At 49.4% G+C, this 21,478-nt stretch overlaps 1 long non-coding RNA gene across 1 annotated transcript; it reads right to left on the bottom strand.

The window, feature by feature from the left end:
- Positions 1–2,333: 2,333 nt before the first annotated feature.
- LOC149124478 (uncharacterized) lies at positions 2,334–5,214 on the bottom strand. Its single transcript, XR_016214520.1, has 2 exons — positions 4,814–5,214; positions 2,334–4,597 (listed from the first exon to the last, which is right to left on the bottom strand). It is a non-coding gene; the product is annotated as an uncharacterized LOC149124478 (long non-coding RNA).
- Between the last annotated feature and the right edge of the window lie 16,264 nt (positions 5,215–21,478).

Raw genomic sequence — 21,478 nt, 5'->3', positions numbered from 1 at the left:
CACCACCCTTTCTCCAAGAAGGTGTACAAGTAACGAAAAACAGAAAGGGAGAGCTTGCTCTACAAGCTATTAAAATCCACGGCAACCAGGATTTTAAAAAAACAGGCAATATTTGTTGCTCAAGTTCTTGGAAATAGTTTGTTCTCATGAATAAGTTATAAACTCTTCCAAATATGTAATTGACACTTTCAAAAGTATTACTTGGCTTTTTGTTCCCACTCTCCGTGCCTGCCACAGGGCTCCTCCCTCTCTGTTCCGCACTCCCTTGCTGCCCCCCCCCACCCAGGGTTCTGTCCAGCGCTGCCTCCTGGCTGCTGTCAGGACTAGAGGCAGCCAGGACAGTCTCTGTGCACAGCAGTTTCTGGGCGGCAGTTCCTGCGCCACCCCCAGGCCTGCTGGGAACACTGCTCCGTGCCTGTCCTTCCGAAAGCACAAAGCACTTTTTATCAGCAAAAGGTAAACACGAGCTTGCTCTCAACCAAGCTGTGATGCTGTTCTCATGAGCTGCGTCCAAGTTGGCCACCTCTTCTTCTCTTCCTGCCTTCCTGCCTGGCTCTGCCTTTCCGAGCAAACACCAATGGTGCCAATGTCTTGAACGGTGTCAAGCTCCACTGAGCTGGTTCCAACTGCCTTAATATCATCACCAAATGTCTTACCAGTTAATTAATGATGCTGTGAATAATAAAGAACGCGTGTTGATAAACCAGCACAGAGCAGTGGGCGGCAGTGGCAGCAGTGGCTCCTGTCACTCGGTGCCAAGAAACAAAGCAGGGACTTGGAGATAACAGCGCACGCCGCGGCCCCCGCCTGGGTGAGTTCTTTGAGGGCGGGTGCTCTGTGGACCTGGTGCACTCTGCGGCCTGGTGAGGGAGCCCTGGCTCCTCGCGGGTTTTCGGCAAGCCCCTGTGAGCAGGGGAGCGGTGTGATTCATGGGACAGGCCGCAGGATGAATGGGCTGCCCGGGGTGGCCCATTGGCTCCATCATGCTGCGCTGCGCCCAGGGCAGAAGAAGCAGTCTTCAGGCCAGCAGGGAGTGAGCGGTGAGGAGCGCTGTGGAGGGCGCTGCCCGGAGCTGTGAGCAGCAGGCATTCTTCCCCCCACTGCTCCTGGGAGACAGATGTGGCTTCCGGTGACGGATGTGGTTCCTGGAAGACCACAGCATCACCTCCCTCCAACGCCCCCTCCCGCGTCTGGATTCCTTTGTTCACTCAGCGGCTCCTGGCCATGCCCCCGTGTTGCCTCAGACTCAGCACACAGAGGTGCACGGATCAGGGAATCCTCGACGCAGCCCCTGTCCGGGCCGCCCCGCACACACCCTGGAGCTGCAGGGCACAGCAGTGCCGTCCGGGGTGGCCGGCTTCCCTCTGGCCACATGCGGGCGTGTGGCAGGGGCAGCAGGATTGGGGAATGTTGCTGGAACAGCTGTGGTTTTCGGGGAAAAGGCGCAATGCCATTTGTTTACATTTATTACTTTTAATTTAAGCCTTGCAGTAATTCTGTGAAGCAGGCATTCTTTTCTCCCCCACCGTACAGATAAAACGTAAGGGTCAGAAATGATCATCAGTTTGCCAAAGGCTAATCCATTCCCAGTAACTGAACTCCGAACTCCACCAACATGGGGCTCCTGCCCGACACACTCCCCATTCTGTCCCCAAGGTCTAGTCTGGTGTGTGGCACCCCACAGGCACCTGATCAAAGATTAATGCATTGATAAATAAATGAGCAAATGGAGGAGCCAAACCAGTGTTTAACCCAGAGCGCGAATTCCAGAGCTCATGAGACTGGTAAATCCATAGCACCTGTTGTGGCTGAAAAAGCAGACAAAACGGTCAGCTGTGTAAGACCATCCACATAGGCCGTGGTGGGGGGACTGGGAGCTGGCCCTGGGGTGAACTCCCCAGGCTTTCTGCTTCTGCGTTGTGCAGGCTCAGGCGTCACTGTTTAGCCTTGTTCTGCGGGGTCTGGGCTGGTGGACATCTGGGTGGAAGAGTCTAGCTGATGTTGTAGTAAAGCTCTCAATTAAAGCTTCGAATATCTCCTCAACTTATAATTAAATGTACCATATGGCTCTGGTTTACTGAAAGTTGGGGCCTAATTTAATGTTTTCCTTTTTCAGCAACAAATTTTATTGGCTTGTTCTCAATCATTTTTATGTCACAAAATCAATTACTGCCAAGGCAATATTTTGAGATTAGTAGACAGAAATAATCTCTTACCTGCGGATGAAAATATTGTTTTTGGTGCAGCTGAATCATTACTGAAGCTCATCTGGGAATAAAAAAAACAATAGCTTCTCAGCTTAGACACTGTGTCATTGTAGGAAAGCCTCACACTTTTCTCCAAGTTTCGCCATATTACTTTATTTAATTTGAATGCAGTCTGAGACAAAACGCTGATTCTTGCACATTTAAACAGAAATGGTTGAGCACCATTTGGGGTGTCTTAAAAATGTCCAGTAAGCACGTTCCAAACAAGAGGCTGACTTTCATCATCTGGAAAAGTTCCCAACTTCCTGTCAACTTTCACAAAAAGAACATGCATGCAGAGTGCTAATTAACATTTGAAGAGAATAGCCTTTAAAAGAGACAATTCCAGTCTTCTCTCAACCTTGTTTCTGTGTCTGTAGAAACGTTCACGGCCTGCAGTTGACTTAGCAGTGCTTAGTCAGACCATTGCAGTTCAAACAAGGAAGTCCCACCCAGTACGGTGTTTGCATGATCGGTCCTCCGGACAGAACATCACCAACCACCAACCGTGTGAGGATGTCTCAGCGTCTCTGTGGCCGGAACTCAGCACTTCTCCATCTCTGCGGTAAACGGCCTTCGGCTCCCTTTCAATCATAGAAATGAGCCGCTCTCTCTGCCCTTCAGAAACCCGCAACCCAAGGCCGGTGATGGGACGAGAATGTTCCTGGGGCACAACAATGCACCGTTAGTGGCCTCAGCTCCAGGTTGACAGCCGATGTCTCATCAGAAACCCTACAGGTTAGGAAAGAACAGAGACATAGTCCAAGATGTTCACACATAAAGGTTCATGAAAACGTGATCACTGAACCTGATAAAAGCTGGCTTTAGAACGGTGGTCATTCATTTCACCTCCACACTGCAGAAGCTGTGAAGATGCGTGGAATAAATGAGGTGGACCAAAGCGCAGGTGCTGAGCTTGGATGGCCACCAGAACATATGAAGAGCAAAAGGTAAGTAATATTCAGTCAGCAAACACTGAAGGAATGAAGACTGAACTAACGACACCAGAGCTTCAAAAAGTTCACGGAAAATGGAATTGAGATATAAATTTATTTTGGTGCAAAAATATTTGAAAAGAATGCATGTTTCCCGTAAAAACACTTTCCATGACATTTTTGAAAATGCTGCATTTGCATGGTTTTTTTTTTTAAATTTTGCACTAAAGTAACATCATTAAAATGCATTTTCCATGAACTTTTTAACAAAGATTTATATTATTTACTTGAAAGGCAGAATTAAGAGACAGAGAGATCTCCATCAGCTGATTCACTGCCCAAATAGTCAAAATGTCCAAGGCTGGGCCAGGCCAAATTCAGGAACTAGGCTTCTTCTGGGTCTCCTTATGTTTTCAGGTATCCAAGTACTTAGGCCATCTTCAGCTGCTGTCCCAGGGGCATTAGCAGGGCGCTGGATTGGAAGCAAAACAGCTGGGACTCAAATCAGCATTGAAATGGGATGCAGGTGACACGGAGTGTGGCTTAATCCACTTGACCACAATGCCCGCCCCTCCACGGACATTGTTGAGGTACCCAGTGCTTCTCTGACTTCCGGATCTGTCAGCAGTGACAGCCCTGCTTCCTGGGCTCTGGTGCAATCTGGTTTATGTCAGGAAGCAAAAAGCACAGAGACCTGGGCGCCTGTGCATGCACTGGTCACGTGACTGAGAAGAGCCCCCGGCAGGACGCACACTGTGCAACCAAGTGTTTGCTGCTGGCCCCCAAAGCAGGAGCAAGGAGGTCAAAGGAAAAAACTGGAATCACCTTAGCTTTGTACATCACTGTGTTGTTAAAATGTCTTAGAATGAGAACATGTGCATGATGTAGTTGTGTTTAAAAATAATAAGGATAAAGTATGGCAAAAATGAAATATACACAGAGAAGAGACATTTTGTATGCAGGGAACAATTTGGATGGCGGCTTGAGCAGCTGGTCAGGTCACGAGGATGCATTGTGGGACTTCCCATCATCCCAGACCTGCCAGCGTAGTTAAGTTGTCCCAAATCAGCTGCCCGTGCAGAGCCACACACTCTCCGCAGAGGGGGTGTCCTATCCCTAGCCTGCTGCCACTTCCGTGCTTACAGCTTTTTATGTCTCACTTGATGGAGCTAAAACAAAGCAGCAGGGAGAGCCCCATCTGGAGACAGCGAAGACACAGGTGGTGACAAAGGCGCCCGCGGAGCTGAACCAGGGCGCGGCTGGGAGGCTGCTGGCCGCTTTGCCGCTGGACCCACAGCAGCCGTTGCAGGTCAGCCTTGAGAGGACTGGTGCCTGGACAACACCGCGGACTCCACCCCGGGCTCATCTGTCCTGGTGGAATTGCAAGCGTCGCACCCACCGGCCGCGAGTCGGCTCCTGGAAAAGAACAAGGCAGGGCTGCGTCACAGTGAGGTGCATCAACCCTGAGTCAGCGGCCTCGTGAACGGCGCTGCAGGGCCCGGTGGCAGCAGCAGCCAGGCAGGTGCAATCCAGCCACAGCCCCACGCAAACACAGGCTGTGAGATAGGCCCACGCCAGACATCCAGGCCGGGACCCTGCCCCACGCCGTGTCCCTCCTGCTGTTCCTCTCACCTGTGCGTGCCATCACTGAAGGGAAGCCTACGCACAAGCTTAAACGGCAGAGGTCAGCTCTGGCGCCTGATTAAAGCAGGCCGCTTCGTGGAAGACTGCGGCCTGCAGCTGGAGCCACAGCCACAGAGGGGTCGTGGAGCAGTCCCTGCATACTCAGGCAGGGCCGCCCCAGCGTGCACTGTCCAGTGCTGTGACTGCAGGCACGCTGGCAGCCTGGGTGCCCCCTGAGGCTGACCCAGGACACAGAGCGCTGAGACCCACACTGAGGAGAGTCCCCTTGCATGCAGAGCGTGTCACAGAAGCACCCAGTGAGAACGTGTTTGCAGATGTCTTCTGTCCAAAGCAAGCCACTGGAACTCTTTCCTCAAACTCAGGGTCACTCTGGAGCCTCTTTGGTGACCTGTGGTGGAATGAGAAGGTGAGAAGGTCATGCCAAGATGGCCGCTGACAACAGAAACTGCCTGGCAACAGGCTGTGATTGGATGGCTTCAGAAACCCCATGACAACAGAGCCTGACTGGCAACAGGCTGTGATTGGATGGTTTCAGAAACTGCCTGGCAACAGAGCCTGCCTGGTAGCAGGCTGTGATTGGATGGCTTCAGAAACCACATGACAACAAAGACTGACTGGCAACAGGCTGTGATTGGATGGCTTTGGAAACTGCCTGGCAACAGGCTGTGATTGGTTGGGGCATAGACCGCCCCTTGACCGGATTGGCTGCCTTGGCTATATAAGCTGCTGTAGCACCTGAAGTAAACGAGTCTGCGGGCTGCTCGCCTCAGGCCCGCTTTTCCCCGCCTCCCGGGGTCTGTGTGGTCACTCCGCCCTCCGCCCCCACCACGCCCCTCCTCTCAGGACCGAATTCGGCTTCAACAGTGACCGCCCTCTCCCGGGTCGGAACCTGACCATCAGCACAGCCATTTTGTCTCAAGATTCTTGAGAGGCTGCGTTTGGAAGGGTGAGGTTTTCTTTTAAAAACTGGTTTTTACACTAGTATCCAGCAGATGAGGGGGCTTAGAAAACTTCGTGGAAATGGCATTAAAAGGCAGGTTTAACTTGATGCAAAAAAAGAGTTCCTAAATGCAGGCATTGTTTTTCCTTAGTACAGATTTCCTTGAGGACGTGAGGAGCCCGCTGCCAGGGTCCGGAGCAGCTCCGCGCAGGGGTCGAGGCGGAGCGCTCCCGCGGGTGGTCTCGGGAGATGCCGGATTCCCCGGGGTCTCCCCACCAGCCGGCAGCGGCCCAGGGCCCCAAGTCCGCCCTTTGCCGGCCGCGGCCCGGCCCGGGGTGTGCAGGCGCCCTCCCCTCCGGAGCCGCGGCCCGCGCTGAGCAGAGGGCGGCCCCGCAGCGCGCACCCCAGGGCCCTCCAGCCCCGGGTCACCCTTCGGGTGGCCTCCCCTCACGCCCAGGGTCGCCCCTCGGGTGGCCTCCCCGCACGGTGGCCGCAGCCCGTGCGCTGAGCAGAGGGCGGCCCCGCAGCGCGCGCCCGAGGGCCCTGTGCACACCCGCAGGGGCGCAGGGCCGCGTCCGGGGTCCGGGCCCTCACGCCCGGGGTCGCCCCTCGGGTGGCCTCCCCGCATGGTGGCCGCGGGCGGAGCAGAGGGTGGTCCCGCAGCGCCCGCCAGGGGTCCGTGTGCACACCCGCAGGGGCGCAGGGCCGCGTCCGGGGTCCGGGCCCTCACGCCCGGGTCGCCCCTCGGGTGGCCTCCCCGCACGCCCGGGTCGCCCCTCAGGTGGCCTCCCCGCACGGTGGCCGCGGGAGTGCCCTCAGCAGACGGCCGGCGTGGCTCCTGCCGCCGCAGCGCGTGAGGAGGACGCCGCGCTGAGCGAATCCACGCGTGCTCCTGGCCCGCGCGCGACACGCACCGCAAGTCCAGAAACCGAAGCTCCGGGTCCTCCGCGGGCGGTACGAGCCGCGGCCCCGCGGTGCTGCGGGCGGAGCCCAGGGCGGGGGACGCCCGCCTGTCCGGGTGGGCGCGTCCCGGGGGCAGGAACCAACCCCGGGGTCGCTGAAAACCGTGTCCTGAACCAGCGGTGGTCTGAACCCCGCAAGTCTTCAGCTGCAGCCCAGCCGAGAAATCCGAGTCCTCTAAAACGACAGGGTTCCTGCGGGGGGAGCAGGGAATCCGCCCGAGCCCGGGCGCGGCCGCGGGTGTACACGGGGGGAGCGGGCGGCAGGAGGCTCTCGCAACCTCTGTGTGTAGGCATCTCCCGCCACACGCCCTGCTCTTATTTAGTTACATTTCGGCTTATTTGAAAGGGGGAGACACAGAGAGAGAGAGAGAGAAAGAGAGAGAGAGAGAGATCCTTCATCTACTAGTTTATCCCATACAGGGCTGGGCCAGGCCGAAGCCAGAACTGGAATCAGTTCGGGTCTCCCACATGGGTGGCAGAGACCCGACTCCTTGAGCCATCCTCACCGGTGCCCACCTGAGGGGTAGGGGGAAAGCTGGACTCGGGAGCCGGAGCCCGGACTTGAACCCAGGACCACCAATGTCTTAATGGCTTTGCCAGACTCCCACCCCCACATGGGCATCAGACTTAATTTAATCATTACCCAATAACGGTTTGTCAAGGGACGATTGTGCATAATTTAAGCTTTAGATAGGTTCCCTTTTAGCACAAAGTTTTCTACACTTGACATGGGGCAGTCAGGTGTGTGGCGAGAGGCTTCCAGGCACACTGGACAACGCCAGTTAAAGCACTTGGTGTGTGGGACGCCATGATAACTATGGGAGCAGCAGCTGCAGACATGAATACGACCCAGCACTGGCCCGGAAATAAAGAGTGTTTTCAAATGAGGTGGTGCAGAGAAGGATCGCAGCGGCTGCAAAGTAGAGTTTGAAAAAGTAAATTCAATTTCCTTTAAGCTGCGTGCTTGCTTAACAATTTGTGCAGAACCCTGCTAGTTCTGTAGCTTGTTAGCGAACTTTCCTGAAATTAAGACTTTTTTCAAAGAAGCACATCTGTGCCGTCTTTAGTCCTAGCAGTGTGCCCCAAGATCTAGGGGGTGAAGGTATTAATACAACGGCCGTGGTGATTGATTGATTCAGTGCTGATTTTTTTTGAGCCCCTACTGTGTTCCTGGAACAGGGGATTCGGTTTTCAATTAAGTCGTTTGCAACCTGGACTCTCTCTGCCACTAATTAACTGTTTGAAATTAAAAATGAATCAGCGCACACAGGATATCCTGTTCTTGCTGGTTGTATTCTCTTCAAATTAATGAACATTTGAACATAGCTGGATTTTACTAAATAATAGATTCCAGTTCTTGTGCTACTGCAAATTGTACCATTTGATGAAAAATCCTTGGTGGGAAGGGAGGTGAATTAGATTAAATTGCATCTGTTTGCAGTAAGAGGCTCAAGGTTATTTGAATAAATTATTAATATTGTTTCTGATCAAATAATCCCAGTGATTACACGGGGCTGTTGGAATTGTTCTGGTAGTCTCTTATCTGCTTTACTTTGTCCAAGTCTAGTTACGATCCAGGATTTCCCTGTACTAAGCTGTGGGATGTCTGTCCCCTGTTTTTCAGAACGCGTTTCTTCCCTGTGTGCACTTGGTCTGAGGATCAATTCTATTAATCAGGCTGCTTTCCCATTTTACCTGCTTGACTAAATCATCCTGAAGTGCGCCATTTTCCTGTGGGACCAAGACCCATTTCTTCAGTCTTTTTCCTCAACATACTAAATCTTTAAAATAGTCACCTCCTTGTGATTTCCTAAGCTGTATTTTTTCTGAAAGCTATTTTCTTTTCCTTAAGGAATACCATAATGATCCAGCCAGTGCTTCCAGTAGGTGAGGTCAGATCGCTAACAATGCCGTCTCCTTGATTTATTACCTGCACTGACAGAAACACTCCAAGAACTCCCCTCTTTGGTTTTTTGTCACCATGGGCAGTATCTCCACTGTGGAAACTTCCCCACAATCTGCCGATAGGTCAGCTGCTGGACTTGTGGTGGGCGTCATACACTACCTCTCTCTCTGGTGACCATCTTGCTTGCAAAATGGCGAAGAGCTTGTCTGGTGTTTGCTGATGCAGAACGGAGTGATATGAACCCACGGCTCCCCAAAGTCACCATGTCCTATCAGGAAGGAAAGGAAAATGGCAGGCAGCAGTGTAGACAGAAGCAGATCCGTTTCATTTCTGAAGGGGGCAGAGTGGCTTGTTTGCTTGTAGATCCTGTTTCCTAAGCTTTGTTTACATAAGCCTAATTGAGGAAGCCTTGCACAAACACACACCACCACCACAAACAAAACAAATCTTGAAAGCTTGAATAAAGCCATGCTGAATTATGCATCAGCACCATGAAATCTTTTTTGTGTCCCATATTCATAGACATTTCTTTTATTAAGGAGATGGAATAACGTGATGGCTCAGTGGTAGAAATGCTTTCTGTTACCACTGCAGAGTCAGCAGCACGTGTGGCTGCAAATGTGATTTGTGCACATGGAGACCTCAGTTGTAATTTTATTTGATTTTAGTAAATTTCCATTTAATGGTCCCGTGTGGCTATTTGACTACTGTATTGGATAATGTGTCGTTCCCCCTCTTCATGGAGGAACGACACTAAGCCCTGCCTAGGCTTCATATCCGAGTCACGGCACCATTATGTCGCTCCCCCTCTTCGTGGAGGAGCAACACAGGACCCTGCGCTGTTCTTTTGTCTGCTCGGCCCTCCCCGGGTTTGCTGCTGGTTCTTCCCGGGTTGGCTACTATCCCTTCCACCTCCGTGGAAGGGCAGTTCCCCCTGGCCACATTCCCCACTTCCGCAGGGGAGCGGCACACCGCCGGCCGGCTTTCTCGGGGGCTGCACAGGTGTTCCTTCAGATAGATGTTCCCCTTAGATGTTCCTGGTGCATGCCGTCTCTCTCCTCCTTTATAGTCCTCCTCCACCAATCCCAACTCGGCTGCCCACACGCCGAGTACGCTGCTCTCCTCCAATCAGGAGCAAGTCCTACAGTTTATTGGTTGAACTGGAGGCAGCTGTGCGGAAGCTGTTTACTTCTCTCCCAGCGCCATATTGTGGGAGAGCAGATGCATAGAATAAGTCTTAATTCCAGTAACTCAGTCTAGTCCGGTTTGCTCCCCACATAATGTAAGTCTACGGTACGAACAAAATGGGCAATTCTGAAATTACTATTTAAATTATAGTTGTCAGGAGGATTTTTCTTTTTTTTTTTAAGATTTATTTATTTATTTGAAAGTCAGAGAAGGAGAAGCAGAGAGAGAGAGAGGTCTTAGAGAGGTCTTCTGTCTGCTGGTTCACTCCCCAGGTGGCCACAACGGCCGGAGCTGCGCCTATCCACAGCCAGGAGCCAGGAGCTTCCTCCAGTTCTCCCATGGGGGTGCAGGGGCCCAAGGACTTGGGCCATCTTCTACTGCTTTCCCAGGCCACAGCAGAGAGCTGGATCAGAAGTGGAGCAGCCAGGACTCAAACCGGCACCCACATGGGATGCTGGCACTGCAGGCAGTGGCTTTACCTGCTATGCCATAGCACCGGCCCTGGATTTCGCTTTTCTTATGGAGAGATATTCTGTTAACCATCTTTTAAGACATTCACAGTAATCCCTTTATTCCTAACATTATTATATTTCTTTAAAAGGTTCAAGGCTTAAGCATTTATAATATCAGAGCTGGAGTATTTCATTAAATTCTCACAACAACCCTCTAAGAGAAGTTTTTCTTTAACCTTGTCAAGGGACAAAACCACAAGAATTTAAAGATTTTAATTGGCTTTATTTCTGATTCTGGAATCATTCATCACTGCTTTTGCTGTAATAGCACACATTTTCCAAGGAGGTGAGCAGAGGAGGGTGGTCATCCCAAAGTGGTTCTCCTTGAAATGGGGACAGGAGGGCAGAGCAGCAGGACAAGAGTGGACTAAGATGTCACCTAGGACTGCCTCTGTGTGTGAGGCTGAGGAGCAGGTGGCTGTACTCTCTCTCCCCCTGGAATAAGCTGTTCTCTCTGAACCCGCATTTCTTTTTTTTTAAAGATTTTTATTTGTTTCTTTGAAAGTCAGAGTTACACAGAGAGAGAAGGAGAGGCGGGGATGGTGGGGAGGGAGAGAAAGGTCTTCCATCCACTGGTTCACTCCCCAAATGGCTGCATGGCCAGAGCTGAGCCAATCTCAAGCCAGGAGCCAGGAGCTTTTCCAGGCCTCCTACATGGGTGCAGGAGCCCAAGGACTTGGGCCATCTTCTACTGCTTTCCCAGGCCATAGCAGAGAGCTGGTTCAGAAGTGGGGCATCCAGGACTTGAACCAGCGCCGGCACTGCAGGCGGTGGCATTATCCACTACGCCACAGTGCTGGCTCCGAGCCCTCATTTCTACACTGGTCAGACCAGCAGCTGAGTTTCGGCTTGGTGAGGAGGAGCATTAGCTTGAGTGACTCCACTCTGAGTTCACACTGTCAGGGCCCAGTGCAGGGGTCAGAAGCAAGGCACCATGGGGCCTCCTGGGATTGCTGTTCAGTGAGTCTCTGTTACAACTGAGAAAACGGTGCGTCAGGGAAGTGATTCTCCTAAAGTCACAGCTACAACACGGCAGGGCCTTTGTGCAGTCCTCCCATCTCCGATGGCACATGTACACTTAACACGTCTGACGTGTCTTTAACTCATGCCACTTTAACTCCTGGCTGTGGTCTTGCAGCTCTAACTCTGCTGTGTGATGTTTCTGTTGGTTCTCGCTGGTGTGGCTGGTGTCCCGATTGCTTTGCAGACATCAACAGAATGCAAATAAAAGCAGACATTCTCCTAACACAGAGGAGAGACAAAATGTAAATACAGCTACAATATGTAAATATAGCTGCAGTTCCTTTATAGTAAATTCATCCCAAGGTCTAGACATGAGCACAAACTCAACACGAACACACATAGACTCAAAGTCTAGAAGGCAAGCTTTTTGTTTTTAGGATTTCATTCTTGCAAAACCTTTTTTGGTTCAAAATGCTTAAACCTGTTCATTTAGAAGATTCTGAAACTGCTCTAAGTGCACGCATGAGACAGCAAGAAAGAAGGAAAGATCCCTACTGCTCCAGAAGACAAAAGCACTGATAGGCGGGCTGGCAGCTCCAGCTGCGCCACTGTACAGTGCCACCCTCCCATGTCAGCAGCCTTGCTCTTCAAGGGAGGTCCAGGCTGGCAGCTCACTAAAAACAAACAAACAAAATCTCAGCCCTTTAGTGAAGATCTGCATTTTAAGAGGACCCCTAGGGCAGCAGATTAGCTGAGGCCTGGTGGAACCCTCCGGGGATGGCAGGAGACAAAGCCAGGTGTCCCACAGATGCTAATTCAGGTCCGGATTTGAACTCAGACTGGGAACCTCAAGTCCAGAGCCCCTGTCAAAGGTGGCCCCAGGAAAAGCCACCACTAAAGCAAGAATGTTCTAGGAACCCTCAGATCTTGGCCTTGGTGAGGACAGGAAGGTTGGGGGTTGGGGTGGTCTTTGCTGAAGCTTCAGGTAAAGAAAACCCCAAGCGGCTTTAGAGCCAGAATCCCCATCACTGCTGGGCCTGGAAACTCTACTTAGAAAAGAATTCAGAGAAATGCAGGCACAGGTTCTTAGTGCCTGGAGAAGGCTGATGGAGGGGAGCAGCAACGTTTAAATCCAGGTCTCACACATTTCCCACACTTGGGTTCCTCTGGACAAAAACCCACAACTTAACGAAAGGGAAAAAAGAAAGAAAGGAAGGAGGGAAAGGAGGAAGGAGAGAGGGGGAAGAAGGAAGACGCCAGCCACACCTAGCAAAAACCAGCAGAAGCACCACACACTGGAGTCAGAGCCCTCAGACTGCAGCCTGGAATTGTTGGTTGCATGAAAGATGATTTTTAAGAAAGTAGTGGATTAAATTAAAACATCAGTTATAATAACAGTAAAAAGGATATCTAGGTTAGTGATAGTTTTGAAGTTCTTGCAACTTTGAGGATATATTTACAAAAAAACCATTTGTTTAAAGATATTGGAGAAGGCAAAGATTGAGACATCACACCTTCACTATACTTAATATTCAATATTTTAGAATTCAATTATATATCACAGCAACATCAGTTTAAGTCAAAATGCATTTTTCATGAAAAAGTTGTTAGACTTATAAGAGGCCAAAATTAATGAGGGCAATTATTTTAAAGAAAACTTAGAAGGTGAAGCGATTTGCCCAATCAAATCAAGACATTTTATGAAGCTGCAAGCAATTAGCCTGTGTGGTATTCATGCAGGGAAATGCAAATTGACCAGCTGAGCAAAATAAAGGCTCCAGAAATAGACAAATACAGATCTGGAAACTGAGCAAAATCAGATATGAGGTTGAAGGTCTGTGGGAAGGGCAGGGCTGAGCAAGAAGCCAGCCATGAGAGAGAGGAGTTGAATCGTCACTTCAGCCACACACAAATTCAATCTCAGATAACTTACATCTTTTAAATGTAAAAGGCCTCAGCAAAATATGAAGAAAACCTTGATGGTGTGGAACTAAAGAAAGACATGTGTTATAAACAGTAGTAAAAATTATGGATGGATCTGAAAATATTGTACTTCATCAAAGCACTCTGTACTTTCTACAGAAATATCATAATTTTAACAGTTGTGAGGAGACATTCACATATACCTAAGCCACAAAGATTTGGAATTTGGGGGCCGGCGCCGTGGCTCAATAGGCTAATCCTCCACCTTGCGGCGCCGGCACACCGGGTTCTAGTCCCGGTTGGGGCGCCGGATTCTGTCCCGGTTGCCCCTCTTCCAGGCCAGCTCTCTGCTATGACCAGGGAGTGCAGTGGAGGATGGCCCAGGTGCTTGGGCCCTGCACCCCATGGGAGACCAGGAAAAGCACCTGGATCCTGGCTCCTGCCATCGGATCAGCGCGGTGCGCCGGCTGCAGCGGCGGCCATTGGAGGGTGAACCAACGGCAAAGGAAGACCTTTCTCTCTGTCTCTCTCTCTCACTGTCCACTCTGCCTGTCAAAAAAAAAAAAAATTTGGAATTTGGGGCATGTAAAGAACTGCTGCAAATTATTAAGAACAACACAATCTGTTAGAAAGACGGGCAAATGCCAGTCACGGAAGGGGCAGACCCGGGGGGAACCGTGCAGCGGCTTGTTCATGATTGTGGAAACACAGACTCTCAATGAGCTGTGACTTCACGGGCCCTGCGTTAGCAGGAAAGAAGTCTGACTGTAGAAAGTGGGGGCCAGAATGTTGATGGTGGTGGCTGTGTTGCTGGAGGGGAGGCCAGCTGGCACAACCATGTTGTGGAACAATTTAGCCTCAGATTATGACGCAGAACTCTCACATTCCTTGGGGCCTTTCCACTCACTGCCCTGTGCTGAAGAGGACACTGTCTCTGTCTGTCTCCTTTGAGAGTATTATGGGTACTGTGCAAATTAATAGCATCCTGAAAGCCAAAGTTTGTGGCCCATTTAAGTTAAGTGGTGACTTTGGGAAAATAGTCGCATCTCCACCGCACAGATATGGACCACGTTTCTTCACCTCCTCCGCACGCCCTGTTCTGCCTTGAGACAGAGAGAAAGCTTCCTAGAGTCATAAACACAGTCACTTTGCAATTCAGCTTGTAAGTTAAAAAAAAAGTGATGCCGAGTTCCAGAAAGTTCTTCCAGAAAACACATGTTAGAGAGGATCAGTGGTTGAGATAGGGGAGGAAAAGTAAGAAATGTTGATGTTTGAGATTTTGTCAATGGCTCCAGAGATCTCAGAGCAGCCAGTTCATTTCATGTTGGCTTCCTGAGGACAAGAGAATGATATCAGGAACAAGGGGACAGTGAGGACCGGGGCTGAGAACAGCTCCTGCTGGAGGCATCACTTGAACTGAGGAGGGGTGGCAATGTGGACACCCAGTGTGACTCATGCCCACACCACCTGAATGCAGTGGAGCCGTGTGACTGTGTTTTGTTTAGTTTTTTTTTTTCTCCTCTTCATAAAAGAAAACAAAACAGTCTTGGGTGTTGAGGTATTTGAAGCCTGTAGTTTTACAAGACTGAGCTCTAAGGCTGGTGCACCCTTCCTCACCCAAAACACTGTGACCCAGGTAGCCTCCAATGTAATGAACTTGAATATAAACTTATGTGCAGCTGAGAGAGTAGAAAAGCGAGCATGAGAAGGACACAGACCGTGCTAAAAACCTTGGTTACCACTGGGGTGTCTGGAAGAGAGGGTTTTCAAACCCGTAACATGACCTTGGGGGCCATGTAAGCGTGGATGTCTACATAGGCAGAAGGAGGGGAAGAGGGAAGATACACAGACAAGGAAAGGAGGAAGCGAGGGAGAGAAGGAAGGGCACCGTCAGATGGAGGAAAACATGTCCACTTACAGGGAAACAGAAGTTCTAGAGAAGGCTGAGAGGCATTGTATTTTATCAGATTTATTTTGACGGTTTTATTTATTTATATTTATTTGTAAAGGATAGAGGTACAGATTGTGATCTCCCTTCTGCTGGTTCACTACCCAGATGCCCACAGCAGCTGGGTCTGGGCTAAGCTGAAGTCAGGTGGGCTAAGCTGGAAACTCAGGCAGGTCTCCCATGTGAGTGGCAGGGACTCAGGCACTGAGCCCTCACCTGCTTCCTTCCAGGGTACTCAGGAGCAGGAAGGTGGGATCGGAAGTGGAGCCAGGACGTGAAACCAGGCACTCCCACATGGGATGTGGGTGTCACAGAGGTGGCATAGCCACTGCACCAAACGCTTGCCCCTGAGGGATATTTTAGAGTGATCTAAGAAATAGTAGATTGGTTCCTATTACAGTTACATTTCTTGCCTTTCTGGAAATGAATGTCAATGAAGAGTAGATGTTTACATTCAGTGCAATACAATAAGTAATAAAAGATGGCGGCACTTGGAAGCTTCGTTGGAGGTTCTAGCAGGGAGCGCAGCTCCTCGTAGTCCCTGTACCGAAGACTGGCCCTCCTGTAGCGGGGAGGTTCCTCCCCGGCCTCCGAGAGCAGCTTCAGGAGGGACGAACATGGGCAGGGAGGAAGGCAGCGGACACCTGCCTAGCCAGCCCGATCGGCCAGATCAGCCCCGGGGATCAGCAGCCAGGTCCCTTCACATCCCACGTCCCATGGTTCACTTGGAAGACTGAGTGGCCCACACGTTTACCCACTGCCTCTGAAATCCCTGAGTATCACTTCTCTCCAGGTAATCCAGCAACTCTGCTGACCTCATAGAGAGTCCATTGCCTTCATCACCTCAGTAAGTCCACGTGTCCCTCTCTCGAAAACAAAATAAAATATCCAAGTTGGAGCCTTGAAGAAAAGCTTTCTCCTGTCTTGTGAACATTATGAGTGGTTTGCAATATTAGTAGGATTCAGTTGAAAACACTTGGCTTGTTTCCAGAGAAATACCGTGCGACTTTGTGCTGTGAGGTTTTCCCCTCTCAAGTTCAGTTGTTAGTTACTATCTTTATCGTAATTACTATATTATTCTATGTAGTTTTCAATCTTGAGAGCAATCAGATAGTTTAGATGTAGTAATTGGGTATTCCTTGACCTTTGCACGCTGATTGGTAACATTTCCCTCCCGTTTAATCTGATTCAGATTCCCACATGTCAGAACAGAGTGACATTTCTGTGGCCACTTACTGATGTCTATTAGCATCTGCCATGCTCTTGATCTTAGGCAATCACGGCACAGAGACTTCCTTGCTGTCGCTTCGACTGTGTTACAGTTCTGGTGGGTTTTAGATTCACTGTTCATATGTCATCTTCCTCCATATATGGGCTCCTACAGTGTACAGCACTCCTGGGGCTCTGAACCAAAAGACAAACTCCCAAGTTCTCTCAGTTCTTTGGTAAGAGGTGCATCATTTGGGGCTGGCATTGTGGCATAGCGGGTAAAGCCACGACCTGCAATGCCTGTGTCCCACGTGAGTGCTACTTCATGTCCTGGCCACTTCTCTTCCAATCGAGATCTATGCTATTGGCCAGGGAAAAGCAGCAGAAGATAGTTCAAGTGCTTGGGCCTCTGCTACCCATACGGGGGACCTGGAGACAGCTCCTGGCCCCTGGCTTCAGTCTGGCCCAGTCTTGGCAGTTAAGGCCATCTTGGGAGCTGAACCAGTGGATGGAAGATTCTCTCTCTCCCTCTCTCTCTTTCTCTGCCTCCCCTTTCTCTAACTCTGACTTTCAAACAAATAAATAAATCTTAAAAAAAAAAAAAAACAACTTGATTATCTGCTGCAAACATACAGGAAACGTATAGTCATATGAAAAAAGTCTTCCAACATGTGTATTAATAAAACAGTGAAACAATGAAGCAGTTTAAAAAAACAGAAAAAAGATGAGATGTGTAATTCCACTGACTTTAACTTTTGCATAGTGGAACTGAGGGCTTCTTACCTATAGCCTACTAGCTGTGTTATTCGACATAACTCAGATTTGGAATTCATAAAGCAAAGTTGGAATATTGCTTGGTCTTTCTGAAGACCCCAATGTAATATTCTGTTGGGAACTCTGTACCGTGGCTCCTGGCAGCACTATGAACAGAAAGTAGTGGAATTCTACTGCTCTGGCGTATGCTTTTTTATGATGCTATCTCAAATTACTCGATGTTTTCATTTTCTACTGTTCTTGATTCTTCACTCTATATCATTAAATACATGGTCAGTCAACTTTGGTTTTTATGATTTTTTTTAATCAGTCCCCCAAAGAGTCACTTTACACGTCACCACTAACAGGACAGTCGGCCTTTCATTTTCTAGTCACTGCCCTTTAAAGCACCTCACACATTGCAGTTCAGAATAGAGATTGTCCATGTCAGGGGTCTGGAGCAGGGGCAGGTGCAATGCCATCTCTCTTTCCAGAGTGCTCGGGTGGAGGTAGGTCACCGTACTCCGATACTCTGTTCTAGAGTCTTCCAATGCAGTTGCAAGGTAAGCATAATAACAGTACTGGGCAGGCTGTTTGCCTTACAGGCTTCATATGTATGCGTAAGCGTATATTCTTTACTTATCACAATGTAGAGGGGCTCTGTAATGTTTCTAGCATGAAATTTACAATAATTGCTTGCTCTCCTCCAGTTCTGGCTATGCAGGAGACAATGTTTCCGTGGAAAGCTCCCAAGAGCTTCTATTCTAAGGTAGAAATGATGAAAAATGATTTCCAATTTCTACATATGAAATCACAGGAAGGCGCCGTGCTTCAGGACGGCCTGAGCTCTCATCCACTCCGGGGCCACTCCACGGAATGGCGCTGCTGATGCAAGTTCACCCCGTCACAGGAGCCTCACTTATCATTATTGTGACTACGTTGATTCTGCATTTGAAGGACTTGGAAATGTAACTTTCACACTTATGAAATGCACTTACTACACAGTAAAACTACCTTTATATGGAGTTTCTTCATTAGGTCAGATGTGGCAAATAAAAGTAGTAGTTTGATTTTGCCCACATGAATGAGAACTAATGATTTCTTGGGTGAGTCTCTGTCTTTTGCAGATTATTGACATATTCTGAATATATACATGTATCCTAAGGAATTTAAGGCAGAATCTTTTAAAAAAAATGAATTGATTAATTAATTTATTTGAGAGGCAGAGAGGGAAAAGTCTTCCATCCTCTGGTTTACTCCCCAAATGGCTGCAACCATCGGGGCTAGGCCAGGCTGAAGCCAGGAGTCAGGAGCCAGGAACTTTATGCAGGTCTCGCATGTGGGTGCCAGGGCCCAAGTACTTGGGCCATCTTCCGCTGCTTTCCCAGACGCATGAGCAGGGAGCTGGATCAGAAGTGGAACAGCCAAGATTTGAACGGGCTCACATATAACATGCTGGCACTGCCTGTAACGGCTTAACCCACTTTGCCACAGCGCAAGCCCCAAGGTGGAATCATTTACAAAAAAAAAAAAAATTATAATCCAAACACGATAGGATCCCTCGCTTTGTGCAAATGGGAATCACAGATCTCCCAGGGCCTTCGTAAAGGGGAGGTGATCCATTTGCTCATTCACTCAGAAGAGGAGTAGCAGAAACTTTCTCTGCATTGCAGCTTAGTCTGGGTCTTCAAATGAAAATGAGAGAAAGGAAGACACAGCATCCCGCAGAGACATGCATTTCCACCCTGGTGCTTTCCACCAATTAATGCTAATTGGCTTCATTAAAATCCTCTGTGGTCGGCCTCTCAGACTCTGGTGTGTGTCTCCTCGAGAGCTTGTTAATACAGATTCCTGAGCCCCAACCCCAGCAATTCTGAAGGTCTGGAGAGTCTTGCTCCTCTGACAAGCTCCCGGACCCTGCTGGTGCCACAGGTGTGGGGACCACAGAACGAAACAGATGTTTCTAAGAGATGCGGCTGCAGGCACGTGAAACAACATGGTCATTAGCGCGATGTGGTGGCTGGTATCAAAGATGTCACTCATCGTAACTCAACAGCGAGAGACAGCCACTTACGGTGCGTGAGCTGGTAAGGACACACCAGTTCTCACTGGAATGTCTGAAGTAACCTTTTTCTGTGCACATGCTTTCAGCGTGTCCCAGCATGGAACATCTGTGGTGGCTTTTTGGGAGGGGCAGCATGTCATGTCTTCTCTATGATGGGATAAGTGGAGAGAAGTAGATTGATTAACTAAAATTTAGAGATAATGTGTAAATGCAATGCTATTTCTTCACGGAAAAGAAACATGAATCCCCAGATATTAAACAGTGGCCCTGGAATCTACGTCACATTTTCCCCGGAACATGGCACGGAGAGCAGCCTCCCCAGTGCTGTTAGGGATTTAAAATTTGCAGGTGGAAGGAAAGAGCGCCCCCTGCTGAGCAGGGCACACCGTGGCTGCGCTTACCTGGCTGCCACCCACAAAACTCCCAGGAACAGGAGCCGCGTGGGTTTAGAGCTTTGAGGTCTAAAGGACTGTGAGCTGTTCGTGCTTGAACCATCGTCAGGCAGTTACGTGTTGCAATTTCTGAGCGACGTGGCGGTGCCCTGCCTGTTGTGTCCAAGACCAGCTTGACTTTGGGCTTGAGAAGCCTTGACCCAATTCTGACCTGCAGAGGCAAAGCTTGGAGAAAGCACCAGGATAAAACCAACCCTGTGCCTTTTCCACTTAAAATTGCAGAACTGTCCTTCTTCAAGAGAAGGAGGCTTTGTAGTACTCCGTACAAGTGGAAACCAATTGAGTCTCAAACCTTCCAAATCACTCATCAATTTCTGGGATTCGGTAAAAGCAAAGGCTTTGTCGAAAACTCGGTTTCAAAGTCTATCCAAGGCAGGGTGGAATGGCCCCTGTGACTGCACACTTCGGGAATGAGCACGAGCCCAGTTTCAGGGCCCGCCTGGCTGTTCACACCTCAACTTGCCAACGTGTTAAACACACGCGGTGAATTCATAGAATTACTGTAAGGACAATGAGAAAACATGAGAGTGCCTGTGTCTCTGCCCGTTGCGGGAAATCTCCCCCCATTCTGTAACACGAGACCCCGAGGAGGTCCCCAAGGACTTGGAACTCAAAGAGCAGCTGAAGTCACCCTCAGGTGTGATCCAACTTCCAGAGGAGAACAAAAATCGCAAAAGTCTTTCTCCACGCCTTGCCCTATGTACACTGCTCTCTTCACACAAACTTGGGAGACACTGGGGAAGCATTAGTCATTTAACATGTTCACTTTATTTGGTCAGAAATTAACTTAAGTGGTTTGTTCCCCAAATAGATCCTGCACAGGTGTGCTCTTGCCTTCAAACACTGCTAACTGGATGACCTAATTATGTGTTGTGCTCCAATTTCTATGTTTTCTTGCATTGTGGGGGATTTTGCTTTGTCTCAGATTCAATTATGCCATGTAAATTTTCTGCCCTCTTAAACTAATCAGATTTCAGCCAAAAATTCATTAGATAAATTATAGGAATTACTTTACTGTTTCGTAAACAATCACATGCAGAAATGAGAAATAAATTTTACAGTGGAAGTTTCAGGCTTCAGCATAAATAATTGTTGGCCTCCAACAACCCAGGTGTTCCAAAAAAGCAACATCCAGAGACAAACATGATAGCACTTAAGACAAGCGCTCGTTTCCAAGAGACCATGTGTGAATCACTGTGCCTTCTGATTTCTTCTGTTTCATCTGTGTGTGGGGGGGGATAGACTGTGAGTGTTCATTTTCTCCCAGTCCTGAAAACGGTGCTACCCAGATGAGGAGGTGGTTGCTAACATGTCCAAGGCCCCCTCCAAGGAAAAGGCAGACACAAGAGGGAGATAGCCAAGTAGTATTCTGTGTCGCTATCATGTTAATTAGCGTTAAGGGTGTTCATGGTGGCTTGTCATTGGTTAAGCTGCTAGAATTCGCCTTATGTGGCCCTCTGGAAGTGCTGTAGAGGCCGAGCCTTCCCAGCGAGAGGCAGGGAGGTGGGTGCAGCGGCCGATGCAGGAATGCTGATTGTGAGAGATTGTGTTAGCCAGCTGTGAGAAGACACACGTGAACGCAGTGCCTCACAAGGTGTGGCTGGGACATCTGAGTGCACCTCCTGGCCCTCGCCCTGCCCGTCACACAGTCTAGCTCTGAAGCTGTTGCGGCTCAGTTGGAAGCATCAGTTCCTCCCCAGGAGAAACGCTTGGGGTGACCGTCGGAGACTTGTCACCTGTCTCCAGCTGTCATAAATGTGGATGTGCACCAATGAGAACTTGGTATTTATGAATTACCAAAACGGATAAGGTCAATTAGCAACAGTTAATTA

This window comes from Oryctolagus cuniculus, chromosome 10 (assembly GCF_051225735.1).
Source record: "Oryctolagus cuniculus isolate XC-2025 breed Fujian yellow rabbit chromosome 10, ASM5122573v1, whole genome shotgun sequence".
Classification (NCBI taxonomy): Eukaryota; Metazoa; Chordata; class Mammalia; order Lagomorpha; family Leporidae; genus Oryctolagus; species Oryctolagus cuniculus.
The sequence above is the reverse complement of the archived record's forward strand: the minus strand, read 5'-3'. Positions and strand labels throughout refer to the sequence as shown.